Below are 15,207 nucleotides of genomic sequence, written 5' to 3' on the forward strand. Positions count from 1 at the left end.
CCTGAGTCATGAGTTCTTTATCCATAAAAAGAGGGTAAAAAATACCCTGGGTCTCCTGTTGGGATGGTGTGTAGGAAAGTATTTTCAAAACTGTAAGCATGGTGTAACTACACAGATTACACAAATCTGGATTCATCACCTGCATAGCTGCTGTCATTTGATACATGTCTGGTCCCTGGACAAGCACTTTTCATTACCTGTTCCACAAAGATAAATACCAAGGACAGACAGGCGAGGGAGCCTCATTACAAGGGTTTCAAACATCCTTCTACTCACCCCTTTTTTAATCTAAATGGGGCCCATGCTTGCCGCCCCAGAAAGCAAGAGGAGCACAGATACTCACAGTGCATTTTTAAAAAAAAATTTTTTTTTGGGGTAGGGGGACAGGAGGTAATTAGGTTTGTTTGTTTGTTTGTTTGTTTGTTTATTTATTTATGGAGGTACTGGGAATTGAACCCAGGACCTTGTGCATGCTAAGTACAGTGCATTTTTGCCTGATGGAGCAGAGATCTGACTTATGGAGTGAGTTAGTATAATGTCTTCCATTTTTTAAAAATCAGCCACAAATATGTCTGCCCCAGCACTACGAGATAAAATTACATACTTTCAGCTCTTCCGATGTTTTACTTTGTTTTGTTTTATGCTTGTATTTAGGTGCAACTTAACATTATCACATCATGTGACATGGGGGAGGGGCACAGCTTAAGAGAAAGGTATTCGTATTATTTAATAATACAAACTGACCAGGGTCTAATGGGAGATCTAACACACAAGCACAACTATAAATACCATGAAAGATTTCTTAACGATCCGGCCGTAATTTATCCATCCAAATGAATGTTCTCCTTCCAGAAATATCCAAAGGGAAAAAATTTAATCTTGCTTTTAAAATGTTCTGAAGCGGACTCATCCAAGAAGATTATTTTTAAGCTTGTCAGTTTGAAAGGACAAATTTGAGTGTGCCTGTTAGAATCTATTGCCTTATTTTATACTTCCACGTCACATACGTGGAAGTCTTTTGTTAATAAAGCCAGGTGAATATTCAAAATTTCAACAGTCGATATAGTTAGCTGCAGCCACCAATCAGAGCAGACCTGGCCTGAATGCAGCGCCAGGGTGTGCTGGCTGATTATTTGATCAAAGGACTCACATGCCTTGAGTAGTTTGGCATATTAAAACCCTAGACCTACAGACAAAGGACAGAGTCTACCTTCAAGAACTCTTGATCTTAGAATCAAGTTCACATGAACAACTCACATAAATTGGGACAGGGACAATATCGTAGAGAGCTCCAGCAAGAGTTCTTGCCTTCCATCCAGAAAAAAGCAATCTGAGGGCTTCGGAGTGTTTCAGGTATTGAAGATTCATTTAAGCTGATTATCCCACCCATAGTGATATTTTGCACTTATAGCTGATGGCCCCGCTTTTCATAATGTTAAGACAAAGATGATCACTCACTCAGGGCCAGGTCTCCCCAACATACATAAAGTCACTAAGCAATGTAGCCCAAACCCAAGGTTTTGCCTCTATTCTTTTTAAGTAATTACATTTGTGGAAACGTCATTTAATGGATCTTATTGCATTTTGTGCTGATCTAGATCACTGCTCCTCATAATTAACCAGTCAGCTCCATTCTTGCCATTCTGAAAGGCCAGACTATTGAACCATTCCTGACACTGAGCTGAGGCTGTCTCTGCCATGTGCGCCTCTACATGGCCTGATGTCACCCTCTTTGGCCCTGCCTAAATCATAGACTCACCTACTTGGTGTTTCATATCCAGGCACTTCTGGGTTTTAAGAATCGACTTCCCATCCACTGAGGTCCTTCTTGGCCTTATTTCAGGTTCTTCTATCAGCTGGCTCTAGTCTGGGAGTAAGAAGTTTAGGGGCTATTTTAACACAGGATGATGACCAAGATTAAAACAATAATATTACAGCCTTGAATTGAACAACACACCAACGGTGGGGCTCTTTATCCTTGTTGCTCTTTATCTTTGTTGTAAACATCAAATTAGAGAGGACTTTTTACCCACAATTCCTAAACAGTCTCCTCCTATATGTATTCACATTATTCCCCCAATTTTGTATCTGTTACTGCATCTATGACACCACATTGTAATGATTTGTTCACCCATAGACTTTCCCTTCTAGAATATGAGGTCCTCCAGCGTAAAGTCTGTATTTTATTGATCTTTTGTCCCTATCACCTAACACAGGGCCTGGCATGTCATATGGATTATAAATATGGGTGTGTGTGTGTATGAGAGCAAGTGACTTAAGTCATTGTGACACTTACTGTGTGCAAGTCATTCACTGACGGTGAACCAACAGGCCTGGCTGCCGTTTTCATAAAGGAGGTGGCTCATGCTATGAGGTAAGATTAGATAATCAGGGTTTCCAGTCTTGGAAGGAAACCAGCAGCACAACTCCCAGAATGAAGTCCCTTGGTCATGACTCTAACACTATCAGAAACATATAATGACTACAAAGATAAGGACCCAAGCATTTGCTGCATTCCAGAAGCAGCTCCAGCCTTTATTACTATTATCATAGGAGCCATATGGAGACTATAAAATCCCCAATCAGATTTATACTGTGGACAAAAAATAAGTTAACTTGTTGGACCATTTAAAAATCCAATCCATATGTCCCCAAGGAATTCCTTAACTGTTCATGATTAGAGACTTCCAGGCCCCAAGCTACTCCATCTTCTGAACAGTCACCCTTCCTCCTATCTCCCATTGGCAATCAGTTATCACTCAGCTTGGTCGTATCTTAAGATTTCCATAAAACTAGATTACAACAAACAATTCTTTTAACATTATCCAACAATGCTTTCTCTAAATTATTCTATGATTTTTGTACCTAAAAGTCTGCCTTTTTTATTTAGGATATTCTGATTCTCAAGAGTTCAGAGTTTTGTACAAATTTAAAAGTTTGCACTTAACGCCAAGGCCTAAAGCCCTGAGCTTTAGGATTCTTTCCATCTTGTCTGTCGATCTGGATTTCTATTCCACTGAGTGTTATTTGCATAGGAGTAAGAGGCATGCATTGACTGGGGTTGAATGGCTGTGTAGAGTGCTGTTCTCGTTAGAGGGTGTCCACGCTATTGGGTAGTGTTACCTCTACACCTAGTCACGGTCAGATCAAAACTTGGCACCAAGCATCTACGCTTTTCAGCAAAGAGAAGACTTCTTTGCTATTAGCCATTGCTGCCTTCCTCTTCTTTTTAAAGCATTAAGCTACATTACTTATTCCAAATAACACGTTTCAACCTAATAATAGCTACTGCATAAAGGGGAGCTCCACAGAATTAAAAGGGAAAAGTAGACTGAAAACTAAAGGCAATGTTTATACCTGAGAATGTAATTCTTGGACCCTGCCCAAGCCAATTTTTAAAACTTACTCAATTCTATGAATAATTTAAAAACACAAAGCAGAGTGCTCGGCTCATAGAAGGTACTGAATACATGTTTGCCCAATGACTGCATGAATACTTTTGCACTAAAAAAAAAATCTCCATATCTGCTGATTAATTTGCATCAGGGTAAGCTTCACTCTTTTTAAGGGCATAGATCTAACGTGACCAACTTAGAAATGTTTTATTCTGTACTAACAATTACTATTCCCTAAAACTATCAGAATTCCACATGAATAGTTTAAAAATCTACAGAGTTCTCTTGATTTTCATATATAATCTCTATACCACAGCTGTCCAGTAGAACTTCCTGCAACATTGGAAACATTCTATACCTGCACCATCTGTTACAGGAGCCACAAGCCACATGAGGCTACTCAGCATTTGAAATGTGGCTAGTGCAACAAGGGGTGACCTGAATTTTGAATTTTTAAAATTTTAATTAATGTACATTTAAGTAGCTGCACATGGCTAGTGGCTACTCTACTGGAATGCACAGCTCTCTACGAAGATCAAAAACAAAATCTGAAGTATGGAAGAACGCATTTAATAAAGTATTCCTAAGTCTTCACCATTTTTGTTCTTCCATGAGGACCACTTGTTCATTTCTCTTCTGACTCCCTGTATTGTGATCATTTTGGAATTTCGTAGTTTTATGGATAGTAAATGTTCCATCAACCAGTCCTTCGTTTTTGTGGTTTTTAAATGTGGCTGAGACTCAGCACCACCCCCAGAGATGCTGCTCGGCAAGTCTGGGCAGGGGACCGGGCATCTGTGTTTTTTAAGCTCCACCAACGATTCTGATCTACAGCCAGCCTTGGGAACAACTCTTTTTACACCAGAGATCCCAAACCAGTCCCCCTTGGGCCAAATACACCCTCAAAACATATGTTCATCCCACACAGTGTTTTAAAATGTTTTGAATTAGTTGCCAACTTTTACAAATTATAATTTTTTTATTCAAAAGTAGAGTTGTGAGAGAGAAGCAAGATGGCGGAGTAGAAGGACGCTTGTAGCTCACCCTCTCCCACAAATACACCAAAACTCACATCTACAGACCCACTCAGCCAACCAGAGCACCTGCGAAAGATAGAACATTGCCCTCTTCGAAAGACAAAGATGCCAAAAATCTGGTAGGAGTAAAGGAAAAAAGAAACAAGAAAAAGCAGAACAGTGCGGGACTGGTCCCGCGGGGAGGGAGCAGCAAAGGAGGACTCTCACTCGTTCGCTGGGTCTCCCTTCTCCAATGGAGAGGCCAGCGGGACAGAGAGGGAGCCTCCGAGGCTCGGATCTGTACGGAGCAGCCCTTGACTGACAGAACTAAGTTAAAAGGGCACAGAGGGTCCCAGCGACACCCAGCCTGAGTCCCGAGCCGGCAGCTGGGGGCCAGGCCGGGTTGCCCGAGCCAGGTGGAGGACTGGGGTGGCTGCACTGAGGCAGCCCCAGGGACTGCAGGATGCTGCACACCGTGGCTGGGAGGGGATATGGAGCAGAACCACCTCAGTCCCCCATAAATTGTGAAAAAAGCAAAGCAACACGGCTGATGTGCCCTGGGTGGAGGGGCGCCGTAGCCTTTGTCTCCTCAGACCCACACCGCCATTACTGGGGCTTCTCGTGAGAAGAGAGGCAGGGCACAGCCACAACCGCAATCTCCTGTGCACAGCTCCCAGGCAGGGGTGGGGCCGAGACCTGAATCCGCACCTGGGGGCTCCACAACCTCCTAGGCAGGACTGAGACTTGTTTACAGACCGAGGCAGATAGGATCTTTCTGACCTAGCACCTCAGAGAACTCGCGCCAAGACAAACAAGGAGCTGAGCAGGGGCAGGGCCATTCCACAGCCTTCCTGGAGCCCGCCTTCAGAGCACTGACCCGAGGCAGAGCGGGCAGTGGCACAGAGCAGTGGAGCGACCAGCGACGGGAGAGGGCGGGTGGCCAACTGCCTTCCTGGCAGGAAGCAGCACCTGACCATGGTGCTGGGGGGGGGGTGCAATCCACCCACCTGCCTCACCCGAGTGCAGCATCTGACTGCAGCATTGGGAGGGGGAGTGACCCGCCTGCCCACCAAATAAGAGCTCAGCACCTGACCCATTGTTGGGAGGGGGAGCGATCTGCTAGCCAATAGCCACTGTGAGCAACACAGACAAGGGCGCCAAGAGAGGGCCCCTGGAAACAGCAAGCTGAGTTCAAGAAACAGGGTGAAGACACAAAGACCTCTCAATAAAATCATTAAGAGCACAGCGTCTCCAGGAGAACTAGATAACTGATACTCCTTAAGCCACAGTGCCAGAGAGATATGAGCAACATGAAGAAGCAGAGGAACCTCTCCCAATTAAAAGATCAAGAGAAATCCCCTGAAAGCATGATCAAGGAAATAGACATTGATGGCCTACTAGATCAAGATTTCAAAAAAGGAGTGATCAAAGTACTGAAGGAACTAAAAGAAATAGTGTTTAGAGATATAAAATATGTCAAAAATGAAATAGAAGCTATAAAGAAGATCCAAGTAGAATTAGTCAACTCATTTGAGATGAGAGCTGACCTAAAGGCTGTACAAAGCTACCTAGATAATGCAGAGGAACGAATAAGTGACCTAGAAGACAGGACAACAGAAAGCACCCAATCAGAACAGCTGAGAGAAAAACAAATTAAAAACAATGAAAACAATATAAGGGACTTATGGGATAATATAAAGCATGCCAATCTACACATAATCGGGGTTCCAGAAGGGGAAGAAAGAACAGGGGATTGAAAAGGTATTGGAAGAAATCATGACTGAAAACTTCCCAAACCTAAAGAAAGAATCAGATATCCAAGTACAGGAGGCTCAGAGGGTCCCAAACAGGAAGAACCCAAACAGACCCACACCAAGACATATCATAATCAAGATGGCCAGAGTCAAGGATAAAGAAATGATCCTAAAGGCAGCAAGAGAACAACAAAGAGTAAGTTATAAGGGAACCCCCATAAGGCTCTCAGCTGATTTCTCTACACAAACACTACTGGCCAGAAGGGAGTGGCAAGACATATTCAAAGTCCTGAATGAAAAACAGATGCAGCCTAGGATACTCTATCTAGCGAGGCTATCCTTTAGAATAGAAGGAAAGATAAAGATCTTCACAGACAAGCAAAAACTAAAAGAGTTTAGCAACAGTAAACCCATGCTAAAAGAAATATTGACAGGTCTACTCTAAATAGAAAAGAAGCAGGATGCTACAAAAATGAGAAACTCATAACTGGAAAGGAGATAACTGCCATGAATTACAAGAAGAATAAACACAAAATCATAAAAGAAGACATCTAAATCATTCAGAGTGGGAGAGGGAAGCAAGGAAAGCCACTGTGGAAAACAGTATGGAGATTCCTCAAAAGACTAGGAATAGACTTACCATATGACCCAGGAATCCCGCTCCCAGGCATATATTCAGAAGGAACCCTACTTCAACATGACACCCGCACCCTAATGTTCATAGCAGCACTATTTACAATAGCCAAGACATGGAAACAGCCTAAATGTCCATCAACAGATGACTGAATAAAGAAGCTTTGGTATATTTATACGATGGAATACTATTCAGCCATAAAAACCGACAACATAATGCCATTTGCAGCAACATGGATGTTCCTGGAGAATGTCATTCTAAGTGAAGTAAGCCAGAAAGAGAAAGAAAAATACCATATGAGATCGCTCATATGAGGAATTAAAAAAAAAAAAACATAAACACAAAACAGAAACAGACTCATAGACGTAGAATATAAACTTGTGGTTGCCAAGGGGACGGGGGGTGGGAAGGGACAGACTGGGATTTTAAAATGCAGAATAGATAAACAAGATTATACTATACAGCACAGGGAAATATATATAAGATCTTGTGGTAGCTCATAGTGAAAAAAAATGTGACAGTGAATATATATATGTTCATGTATAACTGAAAAATTGTGCTCTACACTAGAATTTGACACAACATTGTAAAATGACTATTACTCAATAAAAAATGTAAAACAAAACAAAACAAATAAACAAAAGTAGAGTTGAGTAAAAGCTGCCCCCTTTGGAGACACAGCATAACGTCTTTGGCTCTGCATTATTTGCTCACCTCACACAGGCCCAGCTGCCAACAGGCCTTTGAGTTTGAGACCCCTTCTTTACCCCATAACTATGTGATACTTGCCCAAGGCCTTAGTGCACCATTCCTAGGATGGACTATCAGTTATTTTATCCATGGGGCTGCCTGTAACCATCTTGGCAGCTTCAAGAATACTATCCTACTGTCACGTAAAATCCCCAAATAAATATGAATAAATATGAAGTCTCAATAAGAAAATGGGAGCCAATCCGGGACTACTAGACCAATCCCGTTCAATCTTTAAAATCAGGGAAAGATCATCTTACTTTTCACTTTTTACATCCCAAACTCTCTCACCTAAAGCACCGTAAGACCAGACAACAAGACTGTTGAGGAGGGCATCTTGGTTACAAATTCCTATCTCTCTGAAAAAACTTGCTACTATGAGTCTCTCATCTTTCACTAGTTTCCCTTTCAGTATATTTGTATTCAGCCATGGTTCTTAACGTTAAAAGCAGCTGATCACATATGTGTATCTTTTCTCTCTCTTGAGAATCTCTATAATGACAGCTAATGAAGGAAAATATGTAAATCCAAACGATGAGATAAAAGGTAGATGGGCCATTAGTTAATGAAAACTAGACAGGGGAATGCTAATTCATTTAGAAAGGTCAAGGAAGGCATAGCTTTGGAGTATTTGTGGAAACAATAGATCTTCTTCCTCGAAAAAACATGTGCACGCCAAACATTTTGCAATCAATTTTACGAGTTTCACAGGCCCCTGAATCCTATCCACTGATTCCTAGCAGAAGAAGTCATCAACCTGAAATAAGACTCACGACTTGATAAATATTTATACTGACACAAAGCACCAAAATGCAAGCCACAGCTCTGCCAAGTGGGACATAATTTTTAATCAAATACTGTGATCAGTCTTCATTATTAACAAAAGGGAAAGCAGCCTGGCATACTATTAGGCCTTAAGTAAAATGCAAGGATACAGAGTCTCACTCTCAGAATCATCTTAAACTAGGTGTCATCTAGAACTTCTAACTGAGGGCACAGTGGATTTCTCAGCATAAAATAAATAAATCTGTGGCATTTGAATTTTTTTAACAAATCCTTAGAGACATCCATGACAAGGCTGAGACATTTCTTGAAATTGCACTCATGCACACATTGGAAATAGTCCTTGATCCTTTAGCCTGGTCAGTTCCACTAGTTCAGAACTGACTGTTTTGCCCCCTTCCCCGAGTGGCAGTTGTCTTGGTTCCCTCACTAAGATGATAAACTTGGGGTCACCAGAAGGCATAAAACATACAATATGAAACAATTCTGTTTTGTAATTGGAAATGCCTCCATTTCCATCCTCATCTATTTCTACATATGACAAGCATCAACGGTAAAGTGAAGACAATTTTTTTTCATGGCTTGCAGTTTTCTGTTTCAGTCACTTGGTATCATTGAGGATGTGCAGATTTTTCACATATCTCGATTTCCTCCTAGTAATGCAGCAGATATTTCTTAAAACTTCATATGCTGATCATTCCCCTTTTGCTCCACACAGGTGCACTCTCTACCTTGCTCTGGGCCCCTGGAGGCCGACTGCTGTGGACCGCATCTCTCAGGCTCCCTCAACAACTGGCTTCCAGTAGCCAAGGGGATCTGAAGATGGGAGAAGAAAGGTGTATTGGGTTGTTTCTTCCTCTCTTCTTTCCTGTCTTGCAAAGCCTTAGATAGTTGCTGCATCTTCTACACCTAGAAATTCTGCTGGCTGGTCCCTTCTCCACATCTCAGTTCTCATTGGGGACCAGTAGTTCTATTTCTCCCCCTTGTCCCTCTTGTCCCTGATGTGGTAATGGCTGCCCGCTACTGCTAGCCTCAGGGTGCCTCAATATCGTGTGTTTGTTTCCTTATCTACTCCTCTGAAAGAGTTCCCTTATTAAAGTCCCTTCTTTGGAACCAGTTGAGGTGAAGTCAGCTTCCTGCTGGGACCATGGCTGACACACTTCATCTTCTTTTAAAACAAGTATGTCTTATGAGGCAGAAAGCCTAAGAGAGGAGAAAATTCTTGAGGAAGACATAGGAACAGTATGGCTTTTAAAGATAAGATTTAACCGGGTAAGTCTGACTAAAACCCATCAAAAGGAAAATGTTCTTTTCTTTCCAATAGATCTCTTAGTAAGATGTCACTGAGAAAAATGGTCACCAATCTACTCTTCAGCTTTGCTTGTCTGGTCTTGATGAACATTTCACTAACTAATTTCCACTTTTGTTTATTCATTTCAAAGCAAAAAGTGAAACATATTTATTAAGCACATTGTATGTGCTCATAACTCTTAATAATAGTTAAAGTACTACTAATTTTAAATTCCTCCCATTTTAGAGAAGAAGAAACAGACTCTGAGAGATCAAAGAATTTGCCCTAAATCATATGACTAGCAGGTAGTAAAGCCAGAATTAATAACTTAGCATATATGATTTCATATAGAATACTGCTTTCTCACATTATTGCAAGTATTTCTCTTTGATTTGACCAGTCTCAAGATGCTTTTGACCCTCTGCAAAAAAGATCTTATTGTGCCCATATATTTTTCATTAAAAACAGTTGATCACACTTCTTCATTTTTTTAATCTCTCTTGAGACTTCTCTACAGCTATAGTTAATGAAAGAAAAATATGTAAGCCCAAATAATGACATTAAAAAGTAAGAGGGCAATCACTTGATGAAAACAAGATAGATGAGTACTAATTGATTGAGAAAGGCAGAGAAAGGCATAGCTTTAAGGGCTTGGAAAGGAAAACTGGAGCAAGACGGAAGATTTGACTGATAGAACCCCAGAGAACTTTGGGACCAAAAACTGGACATACATTTGTGGGCAAGAATAAGAAGTAGGGCTGAAAATAGAACAGAAAAGCAGATGTCTGGTGATCCTTGATTATACTTGTGTTTTCAAATGAGATACTGAAAAGATAATTAGGAAGTCTGGGTCTGTTGTCAGGTTTTGTTATTTACCTTCTTTGTGTAGGGTGATCAAGAAGGAAGATGGTTATTGTTCCTCCTATCCTCACCCCAACTCATTCTCTCTAAGAATGCCTGCAGCGAGATATCTGCTTTGTAATCAAGAAACTAGAGGTTTCTCCATGGAGAAGTCGAATGGTGCTAGAGAAAAGACCTCCACATTTTAGCCTTTGTGGGTTCCCTGAGATAATGCCTATTGCTCCCACAGATCACTCTACAGCAAAGTTGACAAACTTGTTCACAAACACAGCTTTTCTGTGTCTTGCTCTTAATTACAAATGGATAGACAAGAATCACCAGGCAGTTGATGACTTTCAACATGCAAGACAATTTCTGAAATGAAAAATTCATTGGACAAGATTTACAAGATTGGATGCTGTAGAAGAGAAGATCAATGAATTTAAAGAAATGGAAATAGGAACTATTCAAACTAAAAAAAAAAAAAAACCAAACAAACAGAAAAAGAAATATAAGAAATGAGGAGTCTCTAAATTCTGAAGCAACTGGAAATCCAGCAGAAGAGAGAAAATGGTACAGAAAGACATATTTGAAGAAGAAATTTGATGAAATATATCAACTCAGAAATTTAAGAATTTCAGTGAACCCCAAGCAGAATAAGCACAAAGAAACCCATACTAAGCACATCATTGTCAAATTAGTCAAATGACTAAAAGCCAAAGAGAAAGAGAAAAATCTTAAAAGCAGTCAGAGAAAGAAGACATATTACATATAGGGCACAATGATAACATGACATTGACTTCTCAATCACAAAGGATGAAAAAGCTACAAGATAAAGAATAAATATCTTCATCATGCAAAATGAAAAAGAAAGCTGTCAACTTACAATTCTATATCAGAAAAAATATTCTTCAAAAATGAATGCAAATAAAAACATTTTTCTGTTAAATAAAAGCTGAGAGAATTTGTCATCAGTAGATTTGAGTGACAAGAAAGTTTGAATAAAGTGTTCCTTAGGCCAAAAGAAAATGATACTAGATGGAAATTTAGATCTACACAAAGGAGCAAAGAGTGGCAATAATGGTAAAAAACTGCGGGCAAATTTAAATGATTTCTTTCTCTTCTTCATAATTTCCTTGGAGGGTTTTTGACTATTCAAAGCAAAAATAATAACAATATATTGTGAGGCTTATAGGTAGGAGTAAAAATATGACACCAATAGCATAAAGAACAAAAGGAAGGAAATTAGAGTACTTACATTTTATGTAGGTAACACAGTATTATTTATGAGTAGAATGTGGTTAAGTTAGAAAGATATATTGTAAACCCTAGAGCAACCACTGGAAGCAATTTTATTTTATTTTGTTTTACAAAGAGGCATAGCTAACAATAGAGAAAATAAAATGGAATACTAAAAAGTATTCAATGAATCCAAAAGAAGGCAAGAAAGAGGAGAAAAGTCATAGACACGGAAAAAAAGGGAACAAATACAAAGTAATATACTTAAAGCCAGTCATGTTAATAATTATGTTAAATATAAACATGCTAAACAGATCACTTGACTGGCAGAGATTGCCCAAATGGATTTTTTTTTAAAAGACAGTATATTCTGCCTACAAGAAATATATGTTAACTATTAAGGTACAGATAGGTTAAAAGAGAAAGGGGAAAAACATGAGTTCACAAAAAACTTTCATAACATGTTCATAGCATCTTTATTCATATAACTCAAAACTGGGAGTAACCTAAATGTTCCCACATGAAAATGTGTAAATAAATTGCAGTATGTTCACATAATAGAACACTACTCAAAAAAAAAGAAAAGAAAAGAAAAAGAAACAAAGTACTGATATCCACAGCAACAAGAGTACACACTGAACGATTCAATTTATAGCATGTTCTAGATTTGACATAATTAAATGTGAAAAATCAAAAGTTTGGTTATCTCAGGATGGCGGGGTAGTAGGATTGACTTGGAAAAGGAACAAGGGAATTTTCTAGGTGATGAGAATGTTCTATATTTTGAGAGGGGTGTGGGTTACATGGCCATATGCATATCAAAAGTTCACTAAAATAAACACTTATGATCTGTGCATTTCACTCTATATAGGGTATAACTCAAAATTAAGAGGCAAACAATTGGGTAAAATTCCATTCTCAATTATGATAAATAAGCTCTTAGCAATTGAAAGACAGAAGATAACTTCCTTGACCTGATGAATTAAGATCTCTCTCAAAAACCTATTGTAAAAATTATTATTTTAATGACAAAATTTAGAAAGCTTTTTATCAAAGACAATTAAAAGTCAGGGACATCTGCTAATACTCATATCGGTCAATATTGTATTAGCGATTGCAAGTAAGACAAAAGATTGATGATACAGCAAGACTTTTACTATATATCTTTTAATATTTCTTAAAGTATGTTAATGTAATGACTACTCCAAAATTGAATGAAAAGAATGTACAAAATAAATGTTGCTGACTTAGGGGGGAAATGAGCTATGATTATTTGAAATGAACATCATATTTTTCTGACAAAAAACTCAAGAATATCTACAGAGAGGTTACTAGATCTGTCTTACAAGGACACCAGTTCTATTGAATTAGGACCCTACTCTTATGACCTCATTTATCCTTGATTACTTACTTGAAGGCCATATTTCCAAAATCAGACATATTGGGGATTAGAGCTTCAGTATATACATTTTGGAGGGGACACAAGTCAGTTCATAACAATCAGATTCACAAGTTCGTTAGTCTTTCAAGTATTTATTGTATAAACTATCCCTAACTCTTATTAATGAAACAATAATTCAATAAAACTCATTCTATCGGTTGGCCAGGTGGTTTTTCTGCTTTGTGTGGTGTTAGCATCAGATTTGCCATACTCGCTTCGGCAGCACGTATACTAAAAACAGATTTGCCAGTTTTTTCACTAACACAAGACATGGTTTACCATCCTTCCAGATTTCAATAGTAGTTTCTTCACTGATTTTTCTGTTCCACTAATGGTCTCCTTGCTACCCTTCTAGCCTCTATCCGCTACCCAGTCCCAAGGCCATGATGCATGTATAAGGTATTTTTTGTAGCAGCACCTCATTCTTAGGTACCAATTTCTCTTTTAACTAATCTTTGTTGTGGAATAAAATGCAAAATGTAATGGCTTAAATCAGCATCATTTCATGTAATTCTCTGGTTTGGCTAAGCAGTCCTCTGCTGCTTCCACTTAGGCTCGCACACGCAGCTGCATTCAGCTGGCAGGTCAGCTGGTGGGGTGCTGAACTTAGCGGGGACAGCTGGGTCTCTTTTTCCATTTGCCCTTCTGTCCTGGGCTTCATTATGGTGTGGTGGTCTCAAGGCAGCATTTCAAGAAAATAAAGGCAGACACCACATCTCTTTATGTGTCCCAAGCTCTGAAACTTGCCAAACGTCACATTCTATTGGATAAAGCGAAGAGCAAAGCCAGCCCAGATCCAAGAGGTGGGGAAGTAGACTCCACCTCTTAATGGAAGGGGCTGCAAATAATTTGTGGCTGTATTTAAGTTACCACAGAAAGTTATGCTCTCTTCCTAGATAGAAAGACTCAATATCATAAAGATGTCAGTTCCTTCAAATAAATCTGTACAGCCAATGTCATACCAATCAAAATCCCAACAGGATATTTCAAGAAACTTGATAAGATGTTCCTAAAATTCGTATGGAAGAGCAAAGGGCTCAGAATCACCATCTCTGTAAAGCTGTTCATCCCCCACGCCTTTCTATTCTGTACTCTTGGAAGGAAGTCAATATTTATAGCACACATTTAAGGACTAGTGGGTTCTGTAGTGCTTCCTTGAGAGTGAGGTATTTACATAAATTATTTGGATTTGGAAGTTGTATTTTTCATTAAAGGATTAAATTGAGATTCTCGTTAAAGATGACTGGTTGAATAACTGCTCTCTTCCCAATGAAAATGCTATGAAAAGGAGAGTAAAAGGATTTTTATAGAAGCACAAACCCATAATGAGAAGAAAGAACACAATAGCAGTAAAATTTTGGATACGGCAAAGTAGATGGAAAAATGGTAAATGGATTAGTGGGTCCAGGAAAGCTAATCCTAAACTGGCAGTGGGCAAAGCCAGGAGGTAACCTACTTTACATGGCAGAACCTCAGAAACTGGTACCAGATCACTGTGGGAACAGGGGAGGAGGAGCAGATAATGGTAGGGCTGAAAATAGAGAGATGGTTTGAAAGTCTATTTAAAAAATAATCTCCAGACCTCCTCCTCTACTCTGTACAGCTGCCCAGGAGAAGATAACAAAACAGAGGGGCTCTGGACTCAGGGATCACAGGCATGGGTGAAGGAGGCATCCAGTGAGAGCTTCAATCCTGACATCTGGGGGATCCAGTGAGAGCTTATGTCTTAGAACTGGGGACATGTCAGCCTTCTCCCTCCTCTCAATTCTTGGAACACTGGAAGCTAGGATTTTACCCTCCATCCAGGACATTGGAGACTGTCTTCTCTGGAAAATTCCACCAACCCAAGAGAAAAGGTTGAAAAACACCGATATGGGGATTTCCCCAAAGAACTACCCTGAAGCCCCCACTTCACCACCTCCCACAACGCAAACAGACAGCTTCCAAGTAACTTTTTTGGCCTCTCTTTCTAAATCTGAGCAGACTGCTAGAGAATGTCATACATTTAGGAAAAAAATTCTCTAATGTGAAACACAGAGTTCAAAATAAAATATTACAATAACA

The 15,207-nt window shown here is 39.6% G+C and overlaps 1 protein-coding gene across 1 annotated transcript in view; it reads right to left on the reverse strand.

Annotated features, from left to right (window-relative positions):
- Positions 1-15,207, reverse strand: part of PDZD2 (PDZ domain containing 2) — a 396,035-nt gene that overhangs the window by 360,823 nt on the left and 20,005 nt on the right. Inside the window, exon 6 of the mRNA XM_072958814.1 lies at positions 1,760-1,867. The gene's annotated coding sequence lies outside the window, so the exon portion shown is untranslated. The remainder of the gene's footprint in view (positions 1-1,759; positions 1,868-15,207) is intronic.

This window comes from Vicugna pacos, chromosome 3 (assembly GCF_048564905.1).
Source record: "Vicugna pacos chromosome 3, VicPac4, whole genome shotgun sequence".
NCBI lineage: Eukaryota > Metazoa > Chordata > Mammalia > Artiodactyla > Camelidae > Vicugna > Vicugna pacos.